Raw genomic sequence first — 5264 nt, forward strand, 5'->3', positions numbered from 1 at the left:
AAAGTTTCAAGAATATTTAGTTGAGGGTTCAGAAGTACTTATGTTGAAAGAAAAAAAAAATTCTTATTACTACATCCTTTCATGTAAAAAGAATGCATTGAATTAGATAAGTTTGAGGGTGCAGTGGGCGATAAAAAAAAAAGTATGAAAAAAAAAATGGTGAATAAATGGTTATAAAGGGAATGAAGTGAAATAAGATTGAGAATGCGGAGTAACTTGATGTTGAGATGTAAGTTTGCACTCTGTGAGAATCCTAAGAAATTGATGTGTTTAAGGGGTGATTGAGCCACAAAATTTCCTTTTATCCTACCTTTAACCCAGCCACACATTACAAGTCGAATTAAAGTCCTATTGATTCTTGATTGAGTGACGACCTACATTAGTGGAGAATAGAGATCACCTGTGTTTACTCTTGATTGCATAAACTAATTTGAGTTGAAAACTAATTAAGTAATAAGGAATTGTTTGCACATAAGTAGGGGGTTCAAGGTGAGGTTGAATGACATTTGGGTTGAAAATCTAGACTGTTTTAATTTCTAAAGTTTTTTAAGAATTATGAAAGTTACGTAATCTTTGAGGCAAGTATGGAGAATCAGGCTAGTATCATCACTCTTATTTTATTTCTGTTTTAGATTTCTTTCCCTTAGTTAGATTTTTCTTTATTTTTATTTTGCTCGAGGACTAGCAAAATATTAAGTTTGGGGGTATTTGATGAGTAGGTTTTATACCTACGAATTAACCACTTTTAAATATAATATTTTATTAATTTTAGAGTCTTTTAGTTATTTTTATTTTTAGTTTAGTTAGTTTTATACTTTTTATGTGATTATATGTTTTTATTTGATTTTTATGCTTATTTTACAGATTAGAAATAATATGGAACATTGGGATGTTTGCATACATTTAAGAGAAATTCTGGATCCAAATTGGTTCACTCTCAGAAGAAGGAAGCTAAGCATACAAGCTAAAAAGTCTTCAAGCCACAGCTTGATAGAAAACGATGCCGCGACGGGAATTCAAGAATTGCACAACAGAAATATGAAAATACAAGCCGCGGCATGACATGTTTTGAGACCATGGCTTGCTTACGTTTTCAGCTTTACACGTTAATTTTTGGGGACCGAATTAGAGACAGATTTTGGGACTCTTAAACCCTAATGACTCCATACTTATAAATAGGAACGATTAAACCTTATTGAGGAGAGAAGTTTTGAGGTTTTTCTTAGAGGCAGAAGATTGAGAAGGAGGACGGGAATTGGAGATCGGTTCTTGAGTTTTATCTTCTTTAACTTTAACTCTTCTCTTAATTTTGTAATCTAAGAATGGCTACATACTTTTGTGATTTTATTTTCTTGTCAATGATGAACTAATTTCTATTCTAGGGTTATAATGGAACTCATTCATGATATTTGATTAGTTTTCTTTCTTTCTTCTATGATCCCACATGTGATTGTTTATTATATCCAATGTTTAATGCGATTTGATTAATTGACCATTGATTGAATTGATTTGGTGAACCTTAATAATATCGGCAGAGTTATTTTGTATTCATGACCTAGATAGATTAACATATGCTAATTTGATATAGGAATATACATAGGTTGCATGTGCATTCCTTATGAGAACTTATTCTTAATGAATTCTTCTTGATTTAATTCTCATAGGCATATAAGGAGTTAGTCTAGAAGGGTATTTTTACATGATCATCGAAAAAGGCTTGTAGAGAATTTAGTGAAAAGGCTTGTAGCGAATTTAGTGTTCTTGGATGATAATCATAGTGGATTAATTTATCATAGAGAAAAGGATAATTTAATCAAGTGGATTGTTTGGGAGAAATTATAAACCTAGATTTCATTACTCATTGATTTTAAACTTCAAATTTATTATCTGCTTTATTTTCTTGTTTAGTTTTAAATCCTATTTTTACTTTTTTTGGATAAAATTAGATTGAGATAAATTGGTAATTAGTAATAGATTAGTATTTAGTCTCCGTGGGAACGATACTTTCTTATCACTTTATTACTTGTTTCGATACGTATACTTGCGTACGTAAATTAAGACAACATGGTTCTATTAGCGACCTCCACCACATTCTTCTTCTTCATATTTTTTCCACCTTGTTTTTTGACAATTTTAGAATTACCATTGATAGCAAACTCTGTTGCTTCATAATAATTACTGTTCTCAGCCAATAGACCAGGTTCTTTTCCTCCTTTTGTTGTTTCATTATCCAGTACTTGAAAAGAGTTTTCAATATGCATTGATTGGACGTTCAGAACAACCTCAAGACTAGTTGCCAATTCCGGATTTTCCACTTCTTTCTCTGCTCCAACATTTTGCTCCACTCCAATTGGTATACCCGTATCCATTCCAGGTTTTTTTTAGGAAGACCCATGTCTCCCAACTACGAGATTCCATCCATTTTTAGTTGGAGTGGAATACGGCATCAGATTTGTTTCTCGCACAAACGATTCTGTTTCTCCACCCAACTCCGAACCACACGTTGAGTTCGAATTTGAAACTCCTAAACTTTTGGAATTTGTTAAAGCCACGTCATTATCTTCTTCTCCTCTGCGATCCTCCCTGACTGCATCTGCATCATCCCCTAACTAACCATATTTGCTCCTACTTTAGCCGTTTTACCGCCCAACTCAACTGAATTTACATCAGTTGCAATTTCATTAACTCTTGACTGCTTTGCAACCCAAGCAGAAACCATAATGACAGGTTTCTTTCTCTTCACTTTCGGGCATTGGTCATGACTTTGATCAAAGGTTGCGCACACCTTACACGACTTCGGCTTCCATTCATAAAAAATTCGTTGATTGTACTTCGCTCCATTCTCCCTTTCTAGAACTACTATGTCTGGAAATTTACATAGACAGTCAATCTCTAGACAAATATGAGCAAACCCAAGTCAAGATCTATTCGTTGTAGCCTCATCCGAATGTAAAGGAATTCCAATGTGGCTTCCTGTACGACCCAAGTAGATTGGAGACCAAAATTGAATTGGTAATTGCAGAAGCCGAACCCAAATTGGAATCAAAGAGAGCATTTCACGCATAGGCTTAGCATCCACAGACCATTTTCGTAGAATTAATGGTCTTCCTCCAATACTCCATACTGCCGAATTAAGAACCATATTACAGTCCTCTGAATTGCTGAATTTAAATAAAAAAAATCCATCTTCCATGGATAGCATTTCCAGATTTCCTTTTATTTTCCACATCCTTTGAACAGCAATTTTTAATCCATGAAAATAAAGTCGTTTCCCTAGAAGATATCCCACCAGAGAATTCTCCCATCTTGTTGCTTCAGATTTTATTTCCTTTTCTGGCAACAAAATCGCATCGTCCTTGAATACTTCAGGAAAAAAATCAAGTCTCTTCTCTATCGAAGATTGGCTACCACCCTTTAGAAGATCTTTCCAAGAAACTCCAGCCGAAGAGGCTACCATTAAATCCTAGAGGAAAAACTACACACAGAAAGTATGGTGATTCAATACTCTTCTCCACAAAGAGGGAGAAAACTGAATCTTCCTAGACCTTTCTTTTGATAGTTTCTCTCCTTAAGAAATTAGGATTTAACGAGACTTGGATTCCGTCTAGGCATGGATGTTAGTAAGGTGTAATTATATGTGAATTAATAGCAATTTTATTGTTGTCTGAATTAAATCTCTTGGTCTCAGTTAGATCAAATAGAACGGTTCTGTTTTGCATACATTTTGTACTTTGTTAAGAGATTAATTGAGGGAAACACATTGTTAAAATTGAAAATGGATTTTCTTGCCAGGTGCTCTGTTACTTTGATCTTTTAATTCATATCCGAAAATGTCGTGATTGCTTGGTGCTTTGTTGTCTCTACTAGAATAATATTGTAATTGTTGTTGTATCTTATAATTGGATGAGTTGGAGTCAGATTCATGGAAGCAGATATCTAAAATCTAATTCATTGTACATTTGTTTGTTTTGCTTTTGTTTATGCTTTACTGTCTAGGACATGTGTAAACATGTTTAAGAACATGGGCAAGTAGTAGATTGGAGCTTGTGATACCACTGTGGGTTAGGGTGGGATCAACGGAAGATTTATTTAGAAATTATGATGGAGAGGTGGGAGGAATTAAAGGCAGATTTAACTAAACCCATGTGCATGTAAATTAGTGTAGGCATGCTTGCTGAATTGCTAGCATTAATGTTCTTGTTGAATTTAGAATGTGCAATTAGAAGAAATCTCATATTGTATTTCCGTATTTAGCAGATATTGTTAGTTTCCAAATAAAGAGATGAGGATAATTAGTATCCAAATCTCCAAGATTTATGGCTTAATTGGTTTCTATTTTTACTTCCTAGAATCAAGGAGTTGAGTTACCTAATTGTGTTGGTATCCTCTCCTATTAATTCATGTATCCTTGCCTATCCAAAAATAACAATGTGAGAAGAATTTTCTCTCATATTTTCTATATGGTATCAGAGCAACCTCTGAACCTCTAAGAATTCTGATGATGGTCAAATACGGAATGGCCACTGATAAGAGCAGCACCTCCGACGCCTCTTCTGGCCCTGAACAGATTTTTCACAGCGGTCATGGCGGGTCTGAAAGTCTCACGTTTCCAATAATTGGACACAAACTAACCGGACATAATAACCTTCAATGGGCTCAATCAGTGATGATGTTCATATCAGGGAAAGGGAAAGATGACTAGCTCACAGGCGCTGTTGTAACCCCACAGAAGGAAGACCCAAAATTTCGAACCTGGATATCTAAAAATAACATGGTAATGTCGGGTTGATTAATACCATGGATAAAGAAATTGGGCATAATTTCATGTTCTATGGAACCACAAAAGAAGTCTGGGATGCAGCGAAGGAAACGTACTCCAACAACGACAATACGACAGAACTACTGGAGATTAAAAGTAGCCTCCACAAGGTGATCTTTCCGTCACCCAATACTATAATACTCTTACTCGGTTTTGGCAACAATTGGATGTCTTCAAAGAACTTGACTAAGATTACACGGGAAATGCAGCCAAATACAGGAAAATATTCGAGAAGGAGAGAGTATCAAAATTCTTACTTGGACTAAACAAAAAACCTTGATGAAATCAAGGGGAGAGTGTTCGGGATGAGGCCTTTGCCTTCAATCCGAGAAGCTTTTTCAGAAGTACGTCGAGAAGAAAGCAGGAAGAAGATCGTGATGGGAAATCAAAGCACTCCAAACGTTGCAAATATTCCAGAAAGTTCAGCACTTGCAACACATGGAAA

This window comes from Akebia trifoliata, chromosome 15, assembly GCF_017979445.1.
Source record: "Akebia trifoliata isolate Shusen 1 chromosome 15, ASM1797944v1, whole genome shotgun sequence".
Classification (NCBI taxonomy): domain Eukaryota; kingdom Viridiplantae; phylum Streptophyta; class Magnoliopsida; order Ranunculales; family Lardizabalaceae; genus Akebia; species Akebia trifoliata.